At 44.3% G+C, this 26,818-nt stretch overlaps 1 pseudogene; it reads right to left on the bottom strand.

The window, feature by feature from the left end:
* Positions 1-8,893: 8,893 nt before the first annotated feature.
* On the bottom strand, positions 8,894-11,682 carry LOC110285071 (PHD finger protein 14-like; annotated as a pseudogene).
* Positions 11,683-26,818: the final 15,136 nt, after the last annotated feature.

Raw genomic sequence — 26,818 nt, 5'->3', positions numbered from 1 at the left:
CACCTTAGCTTAGTTAGATTTCTCAAGCAATCTATCTTAGCCTGCCTTCCTCCTCCTCCCTCCCTCCCTTCTTTCCTTCCTTCTTTCCTTCCTTCCTTCCTTCTTTCTTTTCTTCCTTCCTTCCTTCTTTCCTTCCTTCCTCCCTCCCTTCCTTCCTCCCTTCTTTCCTTCTTTCCTTCCTACCTTCCTTCCTTCCTTCCTTCCTTCCTTCCTTCCTTCCTTCCTTCCTTTTTTATGGAGTCTTGTGTAGCCTCAAACATACTATGTATCTGAGAATCACCTTAAATTTCTGATCCTCCTGCCTCTACGCTCCAAGGCATATGGCACTGTCTGAGCTGAGGATTCAAACGCACAACCTTGTGTGTGCCACCATGCTACTAACCAATCTATACCTCAGCCATCTTTTTCTTTTTCCTCTAAAAATTTTTATTTTACTGTATATGTATCTGTGAAAGTGTATACACTTGTGCACTACAAGCATGCCTGGTGGCCTAGGTGCTAGAGAGAAGCTTGTATACCTGAAACTGGAGTTACAGTTGGTTTCAAGCCATGTGGGGGCTGGGAACCAGATCCAGACCCTCTGAAAAAGCAGCAGAGCCCACTCCCCATCTCCCCTCCCTCCCTCCCTCCCTCCCTCCCTCCCTCTCTTCCTCCCTCCCTCACCTTAGTTGTTTGTTTGTTTGTTTATTCTTGGGAATCTTTTTATATAGTTCAGGATGACCTGGAGTTTACTGTGAAGCCCAGGCTAACCTGATATTAGATATTAGCAATTCTCCTGCCTCAGTCTCCCAAGTACTGGGAGTACAAGGTAATCACCACCAGGCTAATTTTCAGTTTGAAAATACATTTTCCTCGTGTGTGTGTGTGTGTGTGTGTGTGTGTGTGTGTGTGTGTTTAACATACTTTGAAATGTTCTGTCTTGAATCACTTAAGCCCATGAGTTTGAGGCCTGCAATACAGCAAGATCTTGTCTCAAAACAAAGATTATGGGTGGAGCTCAGTGATACAGTGCTTGCTTCCCTTCAACATTGAAAGATCTCCTGTGTCGAATCAATTCTGTCTCTTATACCCTGAAAAGTTTAATAGACTTTTCCATTCTCCCCACCTACCTGGGAACCCTGTGAGGATTTCACTGATTTAAAGGGTCCTATGCCTGTTTAAGGGATGAGAAATGGGGCTGGAGAGATGAAATGGCCTCATGATTTAGAGCACATATTGTTTTTTAAAAGGATATAGTTTGATTTTCAACACCCACATCAGACAGCTCACAACTGCCAGCAACTCAGCCTCCAGGGGCTCTGGTTCCCTCCTCTTGACTCCACACATCCCTGCACTCAATTGCATACCCTCATGCCCCTGACACACACATACACATAATTTAAATTTTTTATATAAATAAAACATGAGACAAGCCAGCTGGGCATGATTGTACATACCTATAATCACAATACCTGGGAAGTGGAGGCAGGAGGATGAGAAGTTCAAAGTTTTCTTCCGCTTCATACATGAGCCCCTCTTAAAGAGAAAAGCAAAAGCACTAAGATAAAGTATGGATTCATTTCATTTCATTGGCTTCTGCATCAGCCGATTAGAATGTACTCTGAGTGTAGTTTTGCCAATTGAATCTCATATGTAATTTATTTAGTATGTACCCAGTAGCATCTGTTTGCAATTGGTGGCAGGCACACAAGTGCCTGCTCAGAAATTGGGTGAGTGCAGTCTTCTCTGCTGTCTGTGGCCGGTGTTCGGAACAATCTTGGTACAGGTGCTGACATCATCGCCATGGTAACTACACTGCAGTGGCATCCAGCTGCACATCTCAAGTGCTGCCCATGTTCATTCGTGCTCTCCTTTACCTTCACACTGATTATTGTGGGTTGAAAGACTTTTATATTTATAATTTGTTTATCTATATACACACATATATTCTCTCTCCATTAACATTAGGTTGTGATTTTTAAAAATTGTTTCCATCCAAACACAGTGGCACACTATTTTAATCCCAGCACCTGGGAGGAAGAGGCAGGCAGATGTCTGTGAGTTGGAGGCCAGACTGGTCTACAGAGTGAGTGTCGAGACAGTCAGGGCTACATAAAAACAAACAAATTCACTTCCAAAGTTCCAGTTTATAGCATCGTCTCTCTGCTGCTGATATTGACAGCAAAAGTAACAATAACATTAATAGATTTTATATGTGAAAGAGGCAGCATTTCACTCTACACCCCAGTCTGGCCTTGAACTCAGGTGAAGCCTCGGCTGCTTTCAAATTCACACCAATCCCCATATCTTACCTTCCTAGTTCTGGGACTGTAGATGTGTGCCACAAGGTCCAGCTTATGGTAAATATTTAACAAATAGCTAAGAGCCCCCTTCACTTCAAAAAATAACTTGGGAAACTCTTTCATTGGTCAAGTTTCTGAAGGCGAATGAGCCTTCCCTTTGCCAGACTTGTCCCACAGAGATTTCAAATGGCTACCACAGTTGTAAGTGAGAAGCCGGCTAAGGACCACTTTCCCCTGGAATAAAAATGTGGTCCATTCAAGTGGCCCCTGTCCTTGCAGTATACTTGGAAAGGCAGAGCAGCTCAATAGCATGCTGCAGGCAGGAATGTCTACAGCTTCTAAGATTGTGTGTATTTTTATGTATATAGATGTTTTGTCTGAGGGAACACAAGTGGACACATTGAAGCCTACGGGACTAGTTACAGGAGCTTGTGAGCTGCCCTGCGGAATTGAACTCACAACCTCTGAAAGAGCAGCCAGTGCTCTAAACTGCTGAGCCATCTCTCCAGCCCGTTTTCAGCTTTACATGAAGCTAGAGAAAGCAGACACCAAGCAGAGGATCCCCAGACTCACCAATGCTCTCCATGTTCACGCTGACTCCAGGATTTTCTTGACCCAGTGTCTCAGATGCAGGGGCCTCTTGGCCCTCAGAAGCCCAAGGTCTGGCCAGGCCTTTTTTTTTTTTTTTTTTTTTTTTTACTTTTTTCATGATGTCCATAGTGCTGATGGATGATGTGAAAGGCCTAGTGACAGACACCAAAGGTGGCCTTCTTTCCATTCTATCATTCAAGGAAATACAGGCCAGGTCAGGGAGGTCACATAGGCAAATGGAGGAGGTCACAGTCTTTGCCTTCTTAGTGAACAACTCCGTGGCCCAGTTGTTCAGGCCCAAGCCCTAGGTGCTGTTCTCTCATGAGTCACTTCCAACCCACAGAAAAGTCTCTAAACACTCCCTTCAAGGTAGATCGGAGTCTGATGCCTTCCCAGCAGCTCCTTTGCCTCCACCTAGCCCACCCACCAGCCTGTGTGGTCGTGATGAGATCTGTCACACCTGGATTCCTTCAGTCCGATCTCTAGCAACATGGGGACCTTGATCTGTCCTTTCCTTCCTTGTTTCTTCTCCTCCTTTTTTTTTCTTCCTTCTACATTCCTCCATTTATTTATTTATTTATTGCTGGTGGGAACTGTAGGGTGTGTGTGTGTGTGTGTGTTAATTAACTTAAACTGTTTTCCTCTTCTCAAGCCCTTCATATGACCTCCAGCTCACACAGAGCCAGACTCAAGGTCTTTCCCTAAGCATGTACCTAGCCATGTTCTCCAGGCACCCTGGCCTCCTCCAGAGCACACACAGATGGCAAGGTGGGCAGGTTTGGGTTTTGATTTTCAGTCTTAAGTTTCCCCTTAGAAATTAGCACTGGATATTGCAAGGCTGCAGCAGTGCCTGGCTTTCCTCACTCCTGGAAGGGTCTTTCCAGGCCACCTGGATGACTCTGTGTGAGCTCCAAGCTCCTTCCTCCAGCAGGTGTTTCTGCTCCTCCCTCCCTTCCTCCCACCACCCCCACAGGCCTCGGCAAACACACAGGGCCACAGTGAGGACACACACTCTTTCTATTACTGTAGGTGGCAGAGCGCCCAGAGGCAGAGCAGTGCTGGCATTTAGGGAAACTACAGCCTGAAAGAGACACCAAGGCACAGAGGTCCCAGCACACTTGCAGCTTGTACTCAGAAACAATCTGGAAACCAAGTGTGGCAGGAGAGTATGAAGCCAGCTTGGAACCAACGCCAGGAAAAGTGGTCATCTGTTTTGACCAGAACCAGGCCTCTGGCCTCCATCTCCTTTACAAGTTGGGGGCTCTACATGTTATGGCTCATACCTGGCACAGACAACCCCAAATTCCTTCTTCTGTGCCCTCACTTTCTGGTGGCCTGGGCTCAGGAGGGCCTGCTCGGTCATTAATACAGACAGCCAGTTTTATAACCCAGCTCCACCCCACATACACATTGCACACAGTAGGTGCCTCACCCCCTAAGTTCTTGCAGAAATGAGGTACACCTGCCAACAAGGCCCCTCACTTCCTGCTTCTCCACCTCAGCTCCCTGTTTCTTTTGATTGGAAGTACAGAAGACGCATTCTGTGTGCTCAAGGCCTAGTCCTCTAACAACATAAGTGCTCACTTCCACTTCTTGCCTTCCTGTCCTTTCAGAAGGACAAAGGGGTCTGACTCCAAGAAACAGTCTCCTAGAGTCAGGAGAATTCCTGGAATGGGCTGGGATCCAGCCTAAAAAGGAAAAAGAATTCTAGGTGAAGGCAGAGGGAAGCAAGGGACAGATCAAAGAGAGCCTGGACAGGGTCAGACATGAGGAGGGCCACAGGGAGACAAATGAGACCTTCTAAGGGGTCAGCCCAGGGACAGGGTGCCGGCACAGAGATCAGGCAGGCACACTGGCCAGGAGACAGCTCATTGCAAGGAGACACTAGATGGCAAAAGATAAGAGGTGTAAATTAATGGAGAAAAGACCAACCAGAGATAAGGGTATCACACTGTAATTAAAAACGGATAGCCTTGCCATCTCCAAGGTTGGTGGTGTCCCATACTCTCCCTGTCTGAGATGAGAGGTAGCTGAGTCCTAGGTGGGGCAGAAACGGGGACAGTTAATTATTAGCTCCCAGCAGGAAGACTTGGAAGCTGACTCATCCTCCTCCCAGGCAGGAAGAGTGCCTGAGCTAAAGTCCCCAAATGAGGTAAGTGGCCAGCATAGCCCATGAAGAGCCCTGCACCCTCTGGCCTTTGTCAGGGCCAAGCCTCATTTCTTAGGCTGGCCAGGTTCATCAGGCTTTTATTATTCTTCAAGTTGATGGCAGTGATTGATCCTAATCTGGGTTCTAACATTTTAACCTTATACAGTGGCCTATGCCTACTACAATCCCAGCTGTCTAGAGGCTGAAGCAGGAAGATTGCCTTGCATTCAAGATCGGCCGGCCAGCCAAATCTACATGGCAAGGTCCTGGAGTTTTGGGGGATTTTATTCTCATTGTTCTATACCACATGCTTACCCGTTGTGAATGCAGCATGGCAGTAATTGTGAGAACTGCCCTTCATGGACAGTGGAGAGAGGAAGGAATCATTTGATCCAAGAGAAAAGAAAGGAAAAAGAGGGGGACTAAGACAGAAATTTATAGATCAAAAAATTGTTTTCTTATTATGGGGATTGGAGAAATGCTTCCATGGTTAAGAGCACTTCTGCTCTTTCAGAGGATCTGAGTTCAATTCCCAGCACCCATGTCAGGAGACACTCAATGACCTGTAACTCCAACTCCAGGAGGTCCTCTTCTGGCCTCAACTGCACACATGTGGCATATACTCAGACATGCAACACACATGCGCACATAAAGATAAATCTTTTAAATTTTTTTATTTTAAGATGTTTGCATAAAGACACTCCCATTTCTTTTTTTAATATAAGTTAAAAAATCTCCAAATTAAGAAAAAATTAGCATAAATTAGAAAGTTCAGTGAAAGTGAAAGATCCTAAAACCCAAACAAGAAAAAAAGAGAGCAAGAGCCAGTGAGTAAATGCCAAGGGACACAAAGAGGAGGTGAGCAGGTACTGCAGTGTGCACTGTGTGGGTGGGAAGAGGAGATGAGCAAGTACTGCAGTGTGCGCTGTGCGGGTGGGAGGTGATCTATTTGCTTGGTAAAATTCCAACAATAGTCAAGTAACAGAGTCAGCAACCAGTGAGGAAGACAGGTGTAAGACCGTTCTAAGAGCAGAGCTGCTTTGATTGTCTCAGAAGCCGTCAGGCAAGTACTCACCACCTTGTCCTGGTTGTTGTTACCTCACATGTTCACTTAATAAAACATGAGATTTGTTTTCTAGAGAAGTCACAGAAAAACAGTCTACAAGAATCCCAGAAATAGGTAAAAACAGAAAAGGAAGCATAAGAGAGGTTATTTGTGAAATAACACAAGAAGCCTTGAAGGGCCGGAGCCTTGGGTTTGAAGACTGAGTTCAGCCACAAAGACTAAAAGCCCTTATCCAGACACATTACTGCATTCCTCAGCATCCCTTCACTGGACAGGACGTTCTTAGTGTATGTGCATAGGAATATTACATTTTTGGTTTTTTTAAACTAAAAGGCCACTATTCTGCTTATACTGCCCTCAAATGAAGGTAGTAACTTTGAAAATAATGAAATAAGGTGGGGGTGGGGGAATGAACCTTAATAGTTTCCTTTTCAACTCAAGCATTCTGCTGTTTAATTAAATAAACTTCTTGTTTAAAAATATATAAAATAATACAAGGAAATGTGAAGGGCGGCAGATAGGAGTGTCCTTGAATCTTGAAGCTCTGAATGATGCTGTGGTGCACAAGGGATGTCTGAGAGACATTGTCAGGACAGCTCCTGGCACGAGAGCCCAGGAGAGACACTGAAGACTGGACAGAGGCGATTGTCTGCAGTGAGCCTGAGAGCTTGGGAATGCAAGACTTCCAGCTGAGACAACACAAAGATCACCCTGGTAAAGCGGTAAAGCGTTACAGGGCTGGCACAAACAATTTAACTAAACAGTAAACTACTAGGCCCAGGCTTAGTCAGGAAGATGCAGACACACAAGCACGATACCAGAGTTTATATTCTAGCACCTACATAAAGCCTGGGGTATTGGGGGCTGGAAAGACAGCTCAGCAGTGAAGAATGTTTGCTGGGATTCATTTCACATCAGGTTGTTTCCAATGGCCTGGAACTCCAGCTTCAGGGAGTCTGAAACCCTTCTTTTGGCTTCACTTGCATGGCAGTACCCATACACACCAGATACTCATACTTACACATGGATAAAAGTAACACAAATCTTTTTAAAGAGAAAGATCAAAAGAGGGCAGGTGAGTATGAAGTGGCCTAAACTTTCCTAAATTTGGTGGAAAAGAAACAAACCTCCTGTTACCTCCCCACCAGTCACTATGAGCAATAACCAGGACGATGACAAAACCAGAGCTAAGTACACCATGCCCACCTTGCTGGGAACAAGAGGAAGCTCAAAACATGGCTGAAGGTTGAGGAGCAGCAGAAAGATGAACCCCACTTTTGCCATCTCCCTTTAACCCCCAGTGTGAGCTGAGAAATGGTACTTATGTCTATCTCCAGCCATCTCCCTTTAACCCCCAGTGTGAGCTGAGAAATGGTACTTTTGCCATCTCCAGCCATCTCCCTTTAACCCCCAGTGTGAGCTGAGAAATGGTACTTATGTCTGACTTTTAGATGTGTACTTGAAATGTTTATTTAATTTTGAATAGATAATGCATGAATATGCTTTTTAAACAATCTAATAATTCTGAATTAGAGTTCATTCCAAGAGCCATCAGAGTTACGTACACAATAAAGGATTTGTTGCACATAGTGATCTAACACAGGGGCTAGTAAAACACTCTATGTAATGCTATTATCTCAACATCTGATGGTAGAATCTGAAAGAAGATGAATAGAAAGTGGGGACATCAAGGATAAGCTGAAACCTCAAGTCTGCTTCAGAATCAAAGATGGTGAAGCAAAGATGTCTGCACTCAGTGCAGTGACCTTCCTGTGCTGCAGGAGGCTCAGAGCTGTGCCCTTGGAATACCACAGGAGAAGCTGGTGTACTCTTCCCAAGAGTCAGAACTGGTCAATCAGAAAAGCTTAAATTTCTACCCAAGGGAAAGTACCCATGGCAAACTCAGACAGAGCTGCCTCCTGTCAGCACTGGAAGCCAGCAGGTAACAAAACCAGAGGGCTTTGCTTCTCCCTTCCAATCCCTTCGGAGGCCTACTCTAACTGGAAAGGCACAGCATAAAGCATTCTGGGGAATATGGTTGAGCTGAACCAAGTCAACACCCTACAAAGGTGTTGACTTTGTATGTACACATAACAGGGTTCCAATTAGAGACTGTCTCTCACAGCCTATCCTCTCCATTTCCCTGTCCTTGAATGGTAGCCAACATCAGCTAACAATTTCTTATATTTCCTACCCAAAATATCCAACATACAGCACATACATGTGCACACACGCACACAGTTGGAAAGCATATGTTAGGCAAAATAAGCCTAATTTTCAAATTATCTGGTACTTGCTTTTACACTAAAGATTACTTACTGGACCTGCAAGATGACTCACAATGTGAGAGCCCTTGCCACACAACCTGAAGCTGAGCTTGTGCTCCCAACCCACCTCAATTAAGCCAGCTGAGATGGCTCATTTCTATAATGCCAGCCCAAGCACTCTTACAGTGTTATAGGAGGCAAGGCAAGAAAGTCAGCCTGTACTTGGCACAGTGGTGGTAGCAGAAATAACAGGAGAGACCCTGCCTCAAAAACAAGGCATACAGAGAGAACCAACTTCCAAGAATTTGTTCTTTGACCTACGTAGTCTCAGTAGCACCCCTCTCCCTCTGCCCCCACTCTCACTCACACATACACACTCCCACATATAATATTATATATATAATATATAATATCTTTTTTATTCAAGGACTTTATTGAGAGCAGTTTTGTAATTTAGATTTTAGAATTAACATTTTACAGATTAGAAGTGCCTCAGCACACGTTACCAACACTTCAGAACACATCAGACAATCCTCCTTTACTTCCTTGGGTTTTTCTGCTCCATGCTGAGCTCCTGAGAGCATTTTTCTTTTCAGCTTCATTGTCATCTTCCTTAGAAGATGAAGAATCACATTCCTGACATAAATGTCATAGCCTGTTTGTTTAGGAGATTTTTTTCAAAGGAGGATCTAAATAGTCTGCATTCATCACATCTGACGAGACGCTCATTATCTCCAGTTCCTTTGCAAGTTGAACATTCAGTTCTTAAGTCTTCAGCCTTGGCTTCTCCTGTAACACAGACTGCCTCTGCCTTCTTTCCCTAGGAACTCTTTCCTCTTGATTCGCTTTCGTCCTCTGGTTCTCGTGTTTCTGATTAGAATCTGTTTGGGTTCTGGTAGCACATCCTGTGGAGCAAACTTCGCTGGCTCCTTAATGTGTTTCCTTGATCGTTTGGTTCCCTCTGGCAAAATTTCCACGGCCATCTCTGCTACATGTTGCTGCTCCCTGCCTGGTCACACTCTGAGCATTGCCAATAACTGGTTTTTATCTTTCTCGGCATCCTTGTAAGAGGAGGATCAAGGCAGCTGAGATGATAATGCAGTTTACAGGTGTCACACAGTAAAAGAAGATGATGATCATGGTTCTTCTTACAAAGTCCACAACTATAGCACTGTAGGAAGAGTAGATGTCCTTTGTGTGCCTCCTGCTTTCTTACTTGGTTTCCTTTCCTTAGGTGCTCATAAGATTACATCCAACTTCTGCCCTGTAATTGGGCCAAGTAAGACCCATATCCCTTGCCCTTCACTTTGAAGTTTCCCATTCAGATTTTGCAGTTCCTTTAACGGTTCACAGAGCTGCTTATATTCCACACGAAGCTTTTCTTGCTCATTATCCTTTATATTCTTTTGTTCAGTCATATTTTCCTCAATTTGAATAATGTGTGTATTTCTCTCAAAATAGTAATTCACAAAATCAGCAGTGAGAGCTGGCTGCTATGCTTCCGCCTTCCATCCACACTAGAACTAGTATCTGAGTTGTCCACTGGAAAGATATCCGTACTTATTCCTAACAGTTCTGCTTACAAATGGCCGTAGCACTACTTGTGAGTGGCCTGGGTAGCTTTTCCCCTGGAACCCAGGCTTGTGGTCTGGTAGATTGAGCCAGCTCTGCCTTGGCACGATATTGCTATAGTTGGGCATTGATCCTTGCCTGTGCTTCAGGGGATAGCTGTTCTCTCTCTCTCTCTCTCTCTCTCTCTCTCTCTCTCTCTCTCTCTCTCTCTCTCTCAATGACATTTTACAATAGGATTGTAGAGCCAATAGTTTTTTCTTTTCCATTTTCTGGATAACCTATCTGTATGCTGCTTACAATAAACAAAAAATGGATCTGCTATATCCTCTTCCGCTGCTGCCTCTGAAAGCAGGCCTTCCTTCTGGGCACAGGTAACATGAAAATAGGTTCTACACATGCCTGCATTACAGCTAATGCAAACCCCAGTTCTAACAAAGCGAGGATCTTCATAAAAGCTACACTCCTTGGCACCATATTTAGAATAGTTCATTTCTGTTAATGTTACTGGTCATAATTTATCAGTAACTCCAAAGACTACTTTAGGAACATATAGGGCACAAAAAATGTGGACCCACCTTCCAGCATCCATCTCCTTGAAAATCCCATCCTGATTAGGACATAGCTCACAGCCAGGAGATACACCACATTTATAGGCATCACAAAACCAAGGCTCGGTGGCGTTTTCAGAAGCCGAACTCATAATAGACTTACTCTCTCCATCGACTCCATAAAACCTTCATAAACTGTAATGCCACAATTGTCCCACTGAATTATTTCATCTGCACCTTTACTATTATCTCCAAGATAAACACAGCAAATCAGAATGTGGTCCATTTTCTGAGAACTCCAGTTCTGACTCTTCTCGAGAATCAGCGAGTCCTCAGTGCTCTTGCTTTGAGATAGGGTCAGGCTATCATTGGTCAGTTCCTCAGCAGCAGCACTGTTTCTGCTAAGAACTTTACTCCTCTTCTTCTTCTTGCCACCTGCTTCGCTAGCAGGGCTGCTATGCTCTTCATCATTGCCCTCATCATTCTCATCTTCCTCACTCCTGCTTCCCTCATCTTCATCATCCTCATTGTCTCCATCACTGCCCTCCTTCTGAGATGCCGATCTCCCCTTTGTCTTTACTACAGGTCTCCAGTCATTATCATCCATATCATTCAGTTCTTCCATGGATACAAAGTCCAAGAGGGGACAGTTTTGATGAAGATTCCATTTGGGCTCACTGACGTGTTCCTCCGTGGTGGTGGTGGTGGTGGTGGTGGTGGTGGTGGTGGTGGTGGTAGGGACAGAAGGGGAGGTGACAGCAGGAGGGCTTGTGGCTGGTGTGGTGCCAGCAGCAGAAACAGCTGCACTATCAGATACTGTTGCTTTCTCTTTGTCCTTCTCCCTTTCCTTTTCTTTCTCTTTCTCCTTTTTCTTTCTAGGTCTTTCTCCATTTTCTTCTTTTTTCTTCTTTTCCATTTTAATTAACTGTTTGTCTGATGGCATTATTTCCTCTGTAGAATTTTTAAGCCGTTCTTCTTTTACTTGAATATCTTCATTCAGTTCTTCTTCTAAAATGTTTTCCTCGGCATCACTACAGGAACCTTCTTCACTGTTCCTTAAAGGGTCTTCACTTCCATTACCACTCCCTTCAGAATCTGAAGCATCTCCAACTTTAAAATCACTGTCATCTGGACTATCATAATCAAGAGCTTCCAGGAGAGAAGTGGCCAAAGGCTTCACCTGCCTCCTCTTGGAGCTGTGATCCATAAGGAATCCGTAAGACGGTCGTTTGAAGACCTAGGGAAAGCTGCAAGAGGCAAAGCAGCAGGGGCATGCAGAGGGTCAAGGAGACAAGTCAGAGAGCAGCTATTTAGGCAGGGCAGTGCACCAACCAAGCAGGAGTGACCCCATCCCTCCCCCCACACCCTGCGCTCCCCAGCCAGTAGCGCCAGGCCCCAACAGGCCGCCCTGCGAGGAGAACTGCCCAGGTATATATATCTTAAAGTAAATGCATAATTGTATTATACCCACTGATCAGTATCTTCTCTTTTTCCTTTGAACTAAACAATGTGTTTTAGAAAATAGTCTATGTACCACATTAAGGCTGATGAGCTGAATGGCCAGCCAACACTTGGAGAAGGATTTGACATCCTTGGCCTTCTGGAAAACAGAAGTTAAAACTGCCCTGAGATTTCATTTCAGCAGTCACAATGGCTGTGATCAAGAAGATAAAGTATCACAAATATGCCGAGGATGTGGAGAAGGAGACACTGGATCACTTCTGGTGGGAGAGTAAACGTGTGCAGTCACTATGGGAATCAATAGAGATTGCTCCAAACCTGAAATCAGAACTGTCGTATAGCCCAGCTATTCCACTCCTGGGTATATGCCCAAAGAATTACAAATCTGTAGATTTGTGCATTAACGTTCATGGCTGCATTAGTCACAATAGCCAGAAAGTGGAGCCAGCCTAGACATCCATCAACAGATGAATGGATACTGAAAATGTGATTTATATACACAATGGAATATTGTGCAGCCATAAAGAAAGACAAAATCATGACATTTGCAGCAAAGTGGATACAGTTGAAACGCATGTATTAAGCAAAATAGGCAAATATAAAAAGACACAGACTGAGTGTTCTTATATGTTGCAGCTGTATTTAAAATAGGAGACAAAGTTTGGAGCTGTGATGAAAGGATGGACCATCTAGAGACTGCCATATTCAGGGATCCACCCCATAATCAGCTTCTAAACGCTGACACCATTGCATACACTAGCAAGATTTTGCTGAAAGGTCCCAGATATAGCTGTCTCTTGTGAGACTATGCCGGGGCCTAGCAAACACAGAAGTGGATGCTCACAGTCAGCTATTGGATGGATCACAGGGCCCCCAATGGAGGAGCTAGAGAAAGTATCCAAGGAGCTAAAGGGATCTGCAACCCTATAGTTGGAACAACATGATGAACTAACCAGTACCCCAGAGCTCTTGTCTCTAGCTGCATATGTATGGAAAGATGGCCTAGTCGGCCATCACTGGAAAGAGAGGCCCATTGGACACACAAACTTTATATGCCCCAGTACAGGGGAACGCCAGGGCCAAAAATGGGAATGGGTGGGTAGGGAAGTGGGGGGGGAGGGTATGGGGGACTTTTGGGAGAGCATTGGAAATGTAATTGAGGAAAATATGTAATAAAAATAAATAAATAAATAAATAAAATTAACTAAAAAAAAACCAAATACACTGAAAAAAAATAAAATAAAATACCATGTGTGTATATATACACACATATATATGTATATATACATATACACATATGTATGTATATGTGTGTCTGTTACAAAATTAGAGAGGGGAGCATGAAACAGGAGGAAGGGCTCCTAAGGAAGAGAGGAAACAAAAAGAATGGAGTATATGGATAAGAAAGCTTCAGGGTACTAGCTTCGTGCAACAAATGGAGGAGGTGGCACTAGGAGGCAGGGAGGACACAGGGCAGGGCAGCAAGGGAGAGCAGAATCTGATGGCACATATGTAGGAAGATGCAGTGGAGAAACGATTAAACTGCAGTTAACTGAAAAACTTAAACTGATGTTTGGGATGAGAAATGTCCCCCATAGTCTGGGTATTTGAATACTTGGTCCCCAACTGATATAACTCTTTGGAAGTTTTAAGAACCATGGACTTTTTGGAGAAAGTGTCATTGAGAGCAGGCTTTGAGAAGTTGAAGAAAACCATTTTGAGTGGGTCCTCTCTGCCTCCATGACAAACCCTAATCCCTTTAGAACCCAAATCAATTCTTTTTATAAGTTGCCTTGGCCATGGTATCTTTCACAGCAATAAAAAAAATTAACCAACACACTTAATGAATAAATAACATAAAAATAAAAAGCAGTAAGACAGGAAAATATGTAAAGATCTGTCTTTTTTTCTTCATTAATTGAAAAGTATTTTATTGTAAGTATGTGTCATAATCTCTTTAACCAAACCCCAGTCTGGTTATTTTTGAAATGCTGCTGTTTGACACAGCCGAGAAAGAGTAACCTTGTTGCTCAGTGTCAAGCTGGTTTGATATCAACCAGAATTGAGGTCACAGTAAGAAACCTATGGTGTGGGTGTGATAACCCACACTTGCAATCAAGTCCACCACTTAGGAATTTTGAAGCAAGTTCCAGGACAGCCTGGTCTATCCAGTGAGCCTGTCTCAAACTACAACAAAATATGAAAACAGTACTGGTCAGCAATTATGAGATGCAAGAGTGTGTGACTGCTTCCTACACCCAGTGGCCACTTGTCAAGTTTTCACCTGTGGATCTAAAGCTTTTCTCTTTGACCTTGGCCAAAGATGACAGGCTATAGCAACCGAGGATGTTGTAGGGGCCTGGTAAAGTATCTTCCTGGTGAACAGAAACCAATAAGTAACTCATTGTTCTTAGGATTGCTCCCTGAAAAATGCTCATCAGGAAATATCTGTTCCATACCTTACACACAGACATTGCATGGAGTAGAGAAATCTCCTGCATGTAAAATAGTGACTGACAAGTTGCAAAGCCATTCATTGCTCCACAGCCTAATGTCACCCTGTGACTCTCAAAGGGAAGGCAAGCTGCTTGAGCAAAGAAAGGTGACACCCACAAAGTCAGATGAGCAGGTTCTTTCCCCAAGAACATTTTCATTTATTTTTCCATTATTGAATATTTGCATAAAGGCCCTTTCACCCTTCATCCTAAAGGGTTTTATAAAGGCCACAGTTGCTTCATTTATGCTTCTGAAGATCTGGTCCTCTCTGGAGAAAAAAATATGTGTCTCTTAGGAGTCACTGTTTTAAAATGTGAGTGTGGAATAAACATTTTGACTTTTATAGCATAATAGTGGAGAAACTGGATGCGCATGGAAGACAAAGGTAGAACCACTAACAACAACCCATCTCAAAGCAATGTGTAGTTCTGCTCTACAAGAAAAGCACTCAGGACCCAGAGAGATGGTTCAGCAGGCAAAGACATCTGCTGCCAATCCTGAGGACCGGAGTTCAATCCCTGGGGCCCACCTGATAGAAGATTTTTCCCACAAGTAGTCCTCTAATCTCAATGTGTGTGCTTAGTGTACACACACACACACACAATATGATAGATAGATAGATAGATAGATAGATAGATAGATAGATAGATAGATAAGGCAGATAGATGGGTTGGTGGACAGATGGACAGATAGATGGATGGACAGATGGACAGACAGGTTAATAGAGGATGAACCAATGACAAAACAAAATGTCTTCAAGAACCAGACAGGGCTCTGGATCACAGAGCCTTTTACTTAGGGTCCCATCCCTCTAGAGAAAGAAGGCACCTTCTTGTGGCTATAGAAAGCAGTGACTGGACAATCCATAGTCTGGATTCCAAGCACGCGTTGGTGGAATACCAGCCTGGAACCCCAGCACTAAGAAGGCTAAGGGTCATCACAAGTTCAGGGCCAACCCAAGCCAAAGAGATTCCATCTCAAAGTGGGCAGGGATGATGAATAGATTGACAGGTAGGAACTTGAGCCCAAACATGATTTCCAAGAGAAAGTATGTCTTTCACCTAGGACGAGCATAAAAGCAGGAAACCCTGGCAGGTGAGATGGCTCGGTGGGCAAAGTGCTTGAAGTACAAGGACTGAGACTGATTCTCTAACCTGAGTAAAAGCACACGTGTACAGTGCCATCAGTCTGGCAGTGAGATGAAAGGTGGAGACAGATGTCTCCCTCTGTCTGATGTAGCTCAAAGGCCTGCTGGCCTCATGGATGCAGTGTCGAACAACAAAAGGGAGACTGGGTCTCAAACAAGGCAGAGACCAATACCAAGATCACCCTCTGACCTCCATATGGCACACAGGCACACTTACACACATACATGCACACAAACACACAGGCACACTCACACACATACTTGCACACAAATACAGAAAGAATTTTTTAAAGATTTATTTATTTATTATTATATGTAAGTACACTGTAGCTGTCTTCAGACGCTCCAGAAGAGAGCGTCAGTTACAGATGGCTGTGAGCCACCATGTGGTTGTTGGGATTTGAACTCAGGACCTTTGGAAGAGAAGTCAGTGCTCTTAACCACCGAGCCATCTCTCCAGCCCAATTTTTTTTTTTTAAAGTAAGCATTAAAATGAAGCAAATCAGTTGAGGGTCACATTAAAGAGACCCTGAAATGCCAGAATTATGAGAAGAAATTAAAGTTATTCAAATAAGGTTGGACCCAAAGGATAACGCTGTATGAAAATGCCTGGTAGGGACCCTGGGAAAGAGGTAGTATGGAGTCTAGATGGGGAACATTTGAATTAGTATTTGAGAGTGGCTGGTTTCCAGGTATGAGCTTAAGCTATCTTATGAGCCTGGCTACTTACAGGGTTCAAAAGATTTACAAAAGCATTAGGAACTCTCTGCAGAACCAGTGACTAGGCACGCTCCCCGCACCAAGGCTGGGTCTCATGGGCTGCAACTCGGCACCACTGGCCTCTATCTCCATTGCAAATCAACTAGAGCAAAATCCAGATAAGATTCACAGGGTCCGAGAGACCAATTCCTAATTACTGAGCTCTTGGCCCACAAGGAAGAATAAAAACACAAGCAATAACAAAAGGAGGGATAGATGGGGAAAGGGCGCTGGCCAAAAGCAACGGTAAAACTCCGCTGGGAGGACGGCCCAGGTCTAAAAGTAGCTTGTGGAACAGTAACTCAACCCTTCTGCAGGTTACGCGAGTCGGATGTGAGCAACGAACAGCTCTCTGGTTCCACGGTTTTAACTCAGACTGGCCAGCAGAAGATGAGACTACAGTTCTTACAGCTTTCAAAATGACAGAAGAGTCCCCATCAGCTAATGCTTCTGGAGGGCAAAAGTGACACGAAGCTAAAGCCAGTGTCAGGGAGAGCCACACCAGGGTGACATGGAAGGAGAAGTCTGAAATGAAAGTGTCTGTCATGACAAGCTGGCCTCTGCTTCCATCGCTCTGAGTCCTAAGCACGTGGGGACCTTTTCTTTACTTTAGGGATCTCACAGTCCAGAGAGGGTTTAGGTTCCTGTCAACTGTGGGAACATTAGAGAAGCAGGCTTCCGGGGCACAGCTGAAAAGCGGTTTAATCAGGAGCGAGAATTGAGAGCATTTGATAACTTCCATCTGCCTTCATATTTGCTATGCTATTCATTCATTTCATTTGAATATGCTATTCTATTCATTTATCTGTTTGTTATTCACATGTGTGGACCCAAGTGCTGTGGCAGTCCTGTAGCCATCAGAAGATGGCTTGTAGACTCAGTTGTCTCCTTCCACGGGCATGGCAGGGATAGAATGCATGTGTGTCCTGGGCACCAGGTTTGTCAGACTGAGCCAGTCCATGGGCCCTGATGTATGTTCTTGCTGCTCATCTTCTTGTGCATGCTTTCTGGTACACCCTAGCTGGGTTATTACCTCACCTACAGGACAAACTTGTAAGAAGGAACACTAGTTAGTTAAATACTTACTTAATGCATTTACTTATTTAATGACTTAATTAGTCAATCAGTCTGTTAGCCAATGACAGACTCCTATCAACATGTGGTCAGTGTTCTTGAAATGTTTAGTGTGGCTTTGGGAACCTGTAATACCTTTTGTAATAGAAACAGTAGTACAGGGCTAGAGAGGTGGCTCAGTGGTTAAGAGCACTGACTGCTCTTCCGAAGGTCCTGAGTTCAAATCCCAGTAACCACATGGTGGCTCACAGCCATCTGATACCCTCTTCTAGAGCGTCTGAAGACAGCTACAGTGTACTTACATATAATAATAAATAAATAAATCTTTTTTTTAAAAGCAGTAGGATAGATAAAGGCCAGTTTCCTGTGCTAGCTGGTAAAGTCTGTAATAATGCCCCTAATCAGCATGTGGGCTACTTTTAATAAAAAAGATATATATTAGAATTTTTAGCAAATTATTATTTTTAAACTATGAGCTACATTTGGCATATAATTACAAAGGCTACTATGACAAATTAGCATGTGGTCATCTTTTTTTATGCTTTCAAATAAACTTGATATCATCATCATCAGGAGTGCACCTTCAGCATGTGCCAGAGGGCAACCTTGTAAGTCTGTTATTTCCTTCCATTTTTACATGGTTACATACAGCAAACTAAAGTCATCTGATCTCACCGCAAGAACTACCCACCGAGCCATCTCTGCTTGAGATGTTTCCAAGACAAAAGGTATGCTGAATTCTATTTTAGAACTTGATCTTAGAAAAAAGGTTAAACACAAACACACACACATAGACACATATACATACACATGCAGAAACACACATACACACATACAAAAACACATACACACATATACACATATATACACGTGCATAAACACATATACATTCATAAAATACATATGCATACCTATACATACATGCATACATACATAAACACATACACATATATACACACCCTACTTGCTGCGGTAGAATATGCCTGCTTGGAGAATATTGTTTTCCGGGATGCCTCTAGTAAGAGAAAAAAGCAACTATTGGCGCCCACATGCAGGATGTTCCCATGTCTGAGGTACTTCTTGTTTTTGAAACAAGGTCTGATACAGCCCAGGTAAGCCTTGCTAGCCTCCTGAGTGCTGAAACATAGGTGTGTTCCCTCACATCCTTCTCCATGTTTGCAAGCTTTAATTTGAAAAGTAAAAAGCCCACATAATTTTTTAAACAGTTACAGAACTTTTAAGTCAAATTCATATCCTTTAAATCAGATTATTTTCCAAAGCTGAGACTTGGTCCTTCCATCAAGAGTGTTGGAAGCATAATGGTCCTGTGTGTCTGCTCTGCCATTTGCGTGATGTCAGATAGGCAGCCTTCATGCCTTGTGGTAAACATTAAACACTAGAATAAAGACCAGCTCTGCCTTCCCCGCTCCTCTCTCTTTTCAAATGGGTCTCACTATATAGACCAGCAGAAGCTGATCTTCCTGCCTCAGCCTTCCAAACCCATGCTACTGTAATGTGGCTGGTCCCACAGCCATCCTTTCATGTAAAACTTCAGTTCTTAAAATACATTCATTTATTTTCCTTTCTCTCTGACTCAGGATTAAAACTCTTTAAGCATGAAGCCCTCCATGGACGCAAAATGGATGAAAGCAAGTAGAAGTCCCAAGACCCAGGCAGGCAACTGCCTCTGCTCACCACTGCTGTCCTGGCCCCATTTCCCTGGGCTTGAATTCCAGCAGGCACAAGGGAAGCACTGCATTTCTTGTTTGCACTTTGCTAGCAGGTTAAAATTCTTGTTAGAAACCCAAAGTTTTGACTTCAGAAAAAGGTAAACAAAATCTTGATCTTCATTCAAACACTGTTACAAATAATTTAATCTACCTTGCCAGCTCTATCCAACGAGCTCTATCTTGCCAGCAGGATCTAACCCAGTTGGTACAATGTCCTTGGGGGAAAAAAACCCAAAGAATTCCTATCTTCTTGCTGAATGGCAGGATGCAAGGATACCCTATGCCCAGTGCTGAAACATGGTAATTTCTCTCCTGATTCTCTTTCTTTCGTCCTCCTTCCTTCCCTCTCTCCCCCTCCCCTCATCCTTTCTCTGTCTCTTTCTCTCTCCCTCTCTCTACTTCTCTCTCCCTCTCCCTCCCCTTAACCTCCCTCTCCATCTCTCCCTAGCCTTCCCTCTCCCTCTTTTCCCTCTTCCTCTCCCTCTACCCCTATCCCTGCCCCCCTCTCTGTCTCTCTGTCTTTCTCTCTCTGTTGCCCTCTCCCTCCTTCTCTCCCTCCTTCTCCCCCTTCCTCTCCCCCCACCCTCTGCCCCTCTCCCTCTACCCCTCCCTTCTTCCCTCTCCCTTTCTCTCTCCTTTTCTCTCCCTCTCTCTCCCTCTCCCCCTCCTTCTTCCCCTTGCCCTCCCTCTCCCTCCTTTCCATGCCCCTCTTCCTCTCCCTCTACCCCTACCCCATCTCTCTCTGTCTCTCCTTCTGTCTCTCTGTTTCCCTCTTCCTCTCTTTCTCTCTCCCTTTCTCTCTCCCTTTCTCTCTCTCTCTCTCTCTCTCTCTCTCTCTCTCTCTCTCTCTCTCTCTCTCTCTCTCTCTCTCTGGTTATTCACAACCTAGATGTCTATGGAGGCATAATCTCTCACAGAGGAGCAGTGGCAGCAGCAGTCAGTGAAACCAAATAACCTTGGCGTCATCAGTTGATCATAAATCATTACTATTCTCTCCCAGACCTCAAGACCAGAGTTCGTCCTTCCCAGAGCAAGCCCACGTCCTCCTTTCAAGTAATGGATCGGACAACCCCATCTCAAACACGACTCATGCAGACTTATCAGCACTGCCTGGAGTAGAACTGGGAGGGCACAGGGGAGAGAACAATCGCGCCCTGGCTGGAGGGACAGCGATATCAGGCTACCATCAGAACAGGGCCAGAGCTTGTTTTCCTTTCTGCGGAGCCTCTGAGCTGGTTGCTTGTACAGTACCAGGCGGTGTAAAAGGTGGCTGCGGGGTTCCTCTGTTTGTGAGGCCTGTTGATACAAGGAGGGGTCCAGGTGTGGTCAGCTGATTCCGCCCTGTTTTTCTGATAACCATAAATGAGAGAAACCCCACAGGCCCTTTGGCCCTGAGCTTGAGAGCTCCGATTTTCTGAGAATGGAGATTTCTATCCCCCAACCCCTGTGCCAGTTTGTGGAATGCTATGCAAGGGGAATTTTAATAAGAAAAGGTATTTTAGTGAAATATTACAAAATGGAACATCATTAAGGACTGGAGTTGCTTCACCACACGAGGTCACAGCCCCTTACCTACCTAACCTTTGTCCCCTCCTGAGGACTGCACACTATACCTGAGTTTCAGTTTGAAGGCTGGTCCATTTCCTGGTCTATTCCTGGTTTTCTCTAGTAATTCATGTGACCCAGGAATTTTGGAAAGGATCTAGTGGAAGTTACTCTGACTTTTCTGTTTTTAATCTTTCTTGGAGTAATAAATATTCTAGTCTCATTCATAATGCCACACTGGACTGGGTCATGACTCAGTTGATAGAGGGCATGGTAGTGCATGTCCATAATCCAAGCCCTTGAAGAGCATAGTCAAGAGGGAAGTTCAAGCTACTGAGTTCAGGGCCAGCCTGAGCTACGTTAGACTCCGTGTCCAAATAAGAACAAAGCCCTCCATATTCTGGGCCTGGTGACACGGATCTATCATCTCAATCACTGAGAAGCCTGTGAGACAGGACAGTTGCAAGTTCAAGGCAGACCAACCGAGTGAGTGCAAGGCCAGCCTGGACAATTTAGTGAAACCTTATCTTAGCATAAAAGGTAAAGGAAAACTGAAGTCTGAGAATCCAGCTCAGGAGAATGCTAGCCTGACATGTCAGGTTCAATCCCCACAGGCATGCACACTCACACAAACAAGCCAAGCTTGGTGGCTGAGGCAGAAGGAACAGCTCCATTTAAGGTCAGCCTGGACTATCCAGCAAGATGCCTTCTCAGACCAAAAGGAAGAAAGCCACATGAAATGCTGCCCCGCTAGCCTCTGCTAAGGCAGGGCCACTCAGCAACCATTTTAGCAGCTAACCTCATCCCTAGGTGGGAATGTCTAGCAATTCATATTGGATACAGAGAGTCTTAAGTAATAGTCAAATACTTGTAGAAAGGGGGTACGTGTATGTCCTTGGCTTCAAACATATGGACAAACAGCTTCAGAATGTTTACATACTTAATTTTGTCTTGATACAGTCTCACTGCGCAGCCCTGGCTGGCTGAGTTACAGAACTCACTTGTAGACCAGGCTAGCCTTAAACTCACTGGGATTCACCTGCCTCTGCCTCCCAATTGCCACCTCTGGTGTTTATAGATGGAAAGTTTGGAGGTGGAATCAGGTTTTGGGGACTTTGAGAAATAGACATGGGTGGGGTTGGGTTGTTTTTTTGGTGAGACTGTAAGCTGCTAACCAGGTAGAGTGTGCGTGCTTTCATCTCCAGCACTAGGAAGAAGAGCCCAAAGAACCAGGGAGGGGGGGGCATTATATAATTATAAAATCAGAAAGTAAATCTCTTGAGAAAAGAATTGTTAGTACACAGCAGTCTTGGATTTGGCTCCACACAGCCTTGTAGGCCAGACATAATTTGCATAAATTGTACAAGTTGACTTCCATTTACCATGTGATGATTTCATAGCCACTTAGTCTTTTTGCCTAAGTATTTTGTACTGGAGTTTGGAGGAGTGGTCACTTTAAATCAGACTTGAATGCACTACAAAAAAGAAAAAAAAAAAAACCCAACAGTAATTCAAGGCCATCTTCAATTTCATAGCTCCTTTGAGGACACACTAGACTATAAGACCCTGTCACCAAAGAGAGAGAGAAGGTATCCTGAAGAGGGAGCAAAGAATGGAGGGAGGAAGAGAGGGAAGGAGGGAGGGAGGGAAGGAAAGAGGGAGGAAGAAGGAGAGAGGGAGAGAGAGAAATACAAGCCATGAATCCAGGTCTTTTCTGAGCTAGGGTGGGCTTTTTGTCTCTGTTTAGTTTGTCAACTAGACATGTGATTCAGCCTCAAAACCTGACTAATGTCCCCTGAGACTGCTCATGTCCCCTGAGACTGCTCGTGTCCCCTGAGGAGACTGCTAAGGTGATAGCCACAGAGATGCTGCCTCACAAGAGGATCAGCACATCTCCACAGCTGACTTCACTGTCTGGGCACACAGGAGACTCACACACACCATGCTCAGCCCACTTGAGTTTTCACATGGCTTGCTCTTGCTCCTAGAGCGATACGTTTTCCTTAAAAATTCTTAAAAGAGGGAAGCCAGAAAGCCGAAAGCAAACAGGGCGTGTGTGGCCACCAGTGGAAGGAGAACTTTGTTCAGTTTTTTTTTTTTTTTTTTTAAACATGAAAGCTCAAGTAGAGGTTAAGAAAACAACTTAGGGAGCCACTAAGTCTGGATTCCAATTCCAGGTCCACTTACAAGCCTGGACCTTAGGCCAATGACCTGAGCTTTTTAGGCCTCGGTTTCTTCATCTATACCTGGGCTTGTGCTATAAAACATCATGTGTGTGTGAAAATCACAAAGATAATCTGAGGGAAGTGGCTTTTGGAGTGTTGAACAAATAAAGTGTTAGCCACAATTAATATGTGTACATCACAATGACACCATTGCTGTGGCCACTGTCTGCTGTAGCTCTCATGTTATCACCATTGTTCCTGTTGAGAACAACAAAAAGTCTGCTTAATTCCTTGAATCTCAAGTTTATAAATGCCTTCAAATACACACACACACACACACACATATATATATGGAGAGAGAGAGAGAGAGAGAGAGAGAGAGAGAGAGAGAGAGAGAGAGATATGAAGTCTCATGTAGCCTAGGCTGTCTCGGACTTACTAGGGAGCCACACTTCATCTTGTGATCAAGTGCATGCTATGCAGGCCAGGCTCTCTATGGTACATCAACAACCCTGCACACTTCATCTTTAGCAACAGTGGTATTAGCATTGGCAACAGTGTTTCCTACTTGACCCCTGTAAGTCATCCAGCCATAACACAGCAGGTTCTTTCTCAGTTCAGGTCAGAAGAGGACTCACTACTTTCCATACACGTCTCACTGAGCCCTTATAACAACTGGTGGGTTTGCTCACTTGTATTTTTCCATTTCACAGCCTCCCCCTACCAAAAAAGAGGGGAGGTTGCTGAAGAGAGGCCACTTACCTAGGCAACACAGTAAGCAACAGATGAAAGAAAGAAGCTCTCAAACTAGTTGGGTCCCAGAAGACAGAAGATTTCCTTTCAGGGTTGGGAAGTTATTATTCACAACAATCAGACTTGGTGTTCTTACCATCTGCTGTATGTGTGAATGTATGGGGTTGAGGGTTTGGCTCCTTGGCAGAGCATTTGCATAGCAGATGCTGGGCCTTGGTTTGGCCCTCAGCTAATAGAGTCGCTGGCTATCTGCTGATTTTTATGAAAGGCTTTGCTCTGTCAATTCTGCATAAGCAGGCTAAGTTCTCATCCCCCTTCGGGCCTCCCACACCTTCAGAGAACTCATCCTACATATGAGAATCCCCTTACAAGCCATCTGCTTTCTGCCAACAGAGCCCATGGCCAGCTTTGCCATCCCAAAGGTACTGCATACTCCACGACATCCATCCCTAAAGGTCTTGCTCTAACAACCAGGTCATTCACCCAGCAAAACCACCCAGAGTGCAGAGGACACAAGCTTGACCTCAGTGCCTATGTCAAGTGGTTCACAACCACCTGTAGCTCCAGCCCAGGAGATATGAGCACAGGCATGCACACACATGAAAACACACACTTAAAAGTAAAAATAAATGTTATCCAGGCATAGCAACAAACACCTTAAGGATTTTTAAAAAGAGGAGGAGAAGAATTCTTTGCATTTGTTGGGTATTGTGGTTCACTCTTATAATCCCAGCACTTGGGACACTGAGGCAGGAGGATTGTGGTGAGTTCTGGGTCAGACAGTACTACAGTGAAACTCTTCCTACCTCAAACAGACAGAAAGACTCCATAAATGTACATCGCTTCTACGATTCCCCCTAGATATGATCCAGTGATTATCTGGAGGCCAGGGACTCTTTTTTATTTTAATTTTTTATTTATTTAGTATTTTATGCATACGGGTGTTTGGCCTGCATGCAAGTGTATGCATTGCATACTGACCTGTTGAACTAGGTCAGAAGAGGATGGTAGACCTGAAACTGGAGTTACAGACAGTTGCGAGCTGCCATGTGGGTTCTGTGATTCAAACCTGGGTCCTCTGGAATAGCAGTCAGTATTCTTAACCACTGAACCATCTCTCTAGCCCCTCCCCCACTTTTTTTTTCTTTTTTTTTTTTTGTAAATCTCAATTTCACAAATGGAAGGAAAAATAAGATTCTTGTCTATCTTTCTGGCTTATTCCTCTTCACATATCCCTGAAAATGTGATTCCCTTCTTTATAACAGAATTTTATATAATACACCAGTTTTCTTTTTCTGAGACACGCTCTCACTCTCCCTAGGTAGCCCATCTTTCCTCAAACTGAAGATCCTCCTATTTCAATGCCCAGTGCTGAAACTGCAGTTGTGTGTTACCATGACCAACCTTGTTCTTTAAATCCATTCGTCTGCTTCCCTGGGCTACTGTAGATAGTGCTGAGGACAGAATTCCTTAACCTTGGATAGACAAAGTCCCTGACAGCCTTGTCGAGTAGATTCTGATCATAGGGCTCTAGGGTGGGGCCAGAGAACCCTAGTTTCCCAAGGACACGTGTGCATTATCTCAGCATGATTTTCAAGGAAGTCTCTTAATATTGGAGAAATATTAAGAGAGCTAAGCCCCACAGCCAATGAATGACAGGCTGGGATGTCAGTCTTGCTATATCTTTCCAACTCTGTGCAGAAAAGAGAAAGAAAAAGAGAAAGGAGAAAGAAAGGAAGAAGCATTTGAACACACATACATCCACATGCACACACATACCCAGGTATACATGTATGTATCCAGTATCAAAGCGAGTTCGTTTATTTATCTCATTTGTGAATACTGAGAGAAAATGTTTGGTCCTGCATGTTGCTTGCACACAGTAAACCTGAACTCTGCCCATGTGTATTGCAACATTCAAGAGGGTCTGGTAGGGCAGGCTTGCTCACTCCTTGAGTTTTCCCTGGGACTCCCTGCTCAACTCTGTGATGATTAAAGCCGTTGATGCTAACACCATTTTTTCTATCTAGCCACCCACCCCCAACAGGACCTTACAGAAAAGCATTTTATAATTTGAAGGGATCATTTATGGTGACTCATTGCCACCTCACATAGAGAAAGAGGATGTTAAGTCAATGAAAAAGAGGTGTGGCCTTTGCTCCTCCAATGAGGTAGAAGTTATGTAAGGCAGTCTTTTAGGACTAAGTTAGAAGATGTATGTGAAGTGAGAGGGGGCAACAAAAAGATGTAAGCAACTGATTTGAATGGTGTTTGGGAAGCTCCAGCTAGAACTTGGGCTTTGGACAAACTAAGCACACTCCTGCACCAAACTGCCCACTGGCCCTTTTAACCCTATGGGTAATTATTAATGAGGAGTAGTCCTGTGAAACTGAAAGATACCAGAACAAAAAGGAAGAGATCCCAGGAGCCAGTGGGCAAGTTAGGAGAGGAGGCCAGCATTGGAAGGCAGAGTGGGGTTTGGAGATATTGATGATTCAGATAGAAAGCAGGGACCAGCCAGTCTGGGGGGATGGATGTGACCCAGGGTACTCTTGGGATGCACTGAGCTGGCTCCACTTAAGAGTAGAGAAATCTCTATGGGACCCCAGCCAAAAAAGAGTAGCAAAATGACTGACATGAGAAGTGACAGGACAGTAAATAGTACAGGGGCTGTGCACAGTTATAGAAAGTATAATTGAATTCTGCCTCCCCCACCAAACAGGGAGAAAATGGGGTCGGCCACACCTATTGAATCTTACATACATTCAGCAGTTGCCTGAGTTTTTGTTTTGTTTTCTTGCATCTTGCAAGCCCTAATTGAAATTAATGTGTGTATATGTATACACACATACATAATATTTTTAAAGAACTCAGTGAAGGGGATGCCAATGATATTGAGTGTTGAGCAGCTGACACCCACTTAGCTGTGACTCCCAAGTCATTTGCAATTAGGTGCAAATCCTGACCCAAAGGGACATTGGGTTGGCTGCTCTCGTTCAGCATATCCCTGAAGCAGAGAGTAGCGAGAGAGGTAGGATGCTCTGTGGCTCTGAGGCTCTGTGAGTGTTGCTCCTGTTTTTATTACCCTGCCAGGCTGACCTAGAACTCGCTGTTGCCCAGATTAACCCTAAACTCATGGACATCTTCCTGTCTCAGCCTCCCAAGGGTCTCTGCTGTGCTCAGCCTCTAAGGTCTTTTATAGGAGGAGCAAGA

This window comes from Mus caroli, unplaced genomic scaffold (assembly GCF_978045245.1).
Source record: "Mus caroli unplaced genomic scaffold, Mus_caroli_1 scaffold_19, whole genome shotgun sequence".
NCBI lineage: Eukaryota > Metazoa > Chordata > Mammalia > Rodentia > Muridae > Mus > Mus caroli.
This window is presented reverse-complemented; position numbering and strand designations above follow the sequence as displayed.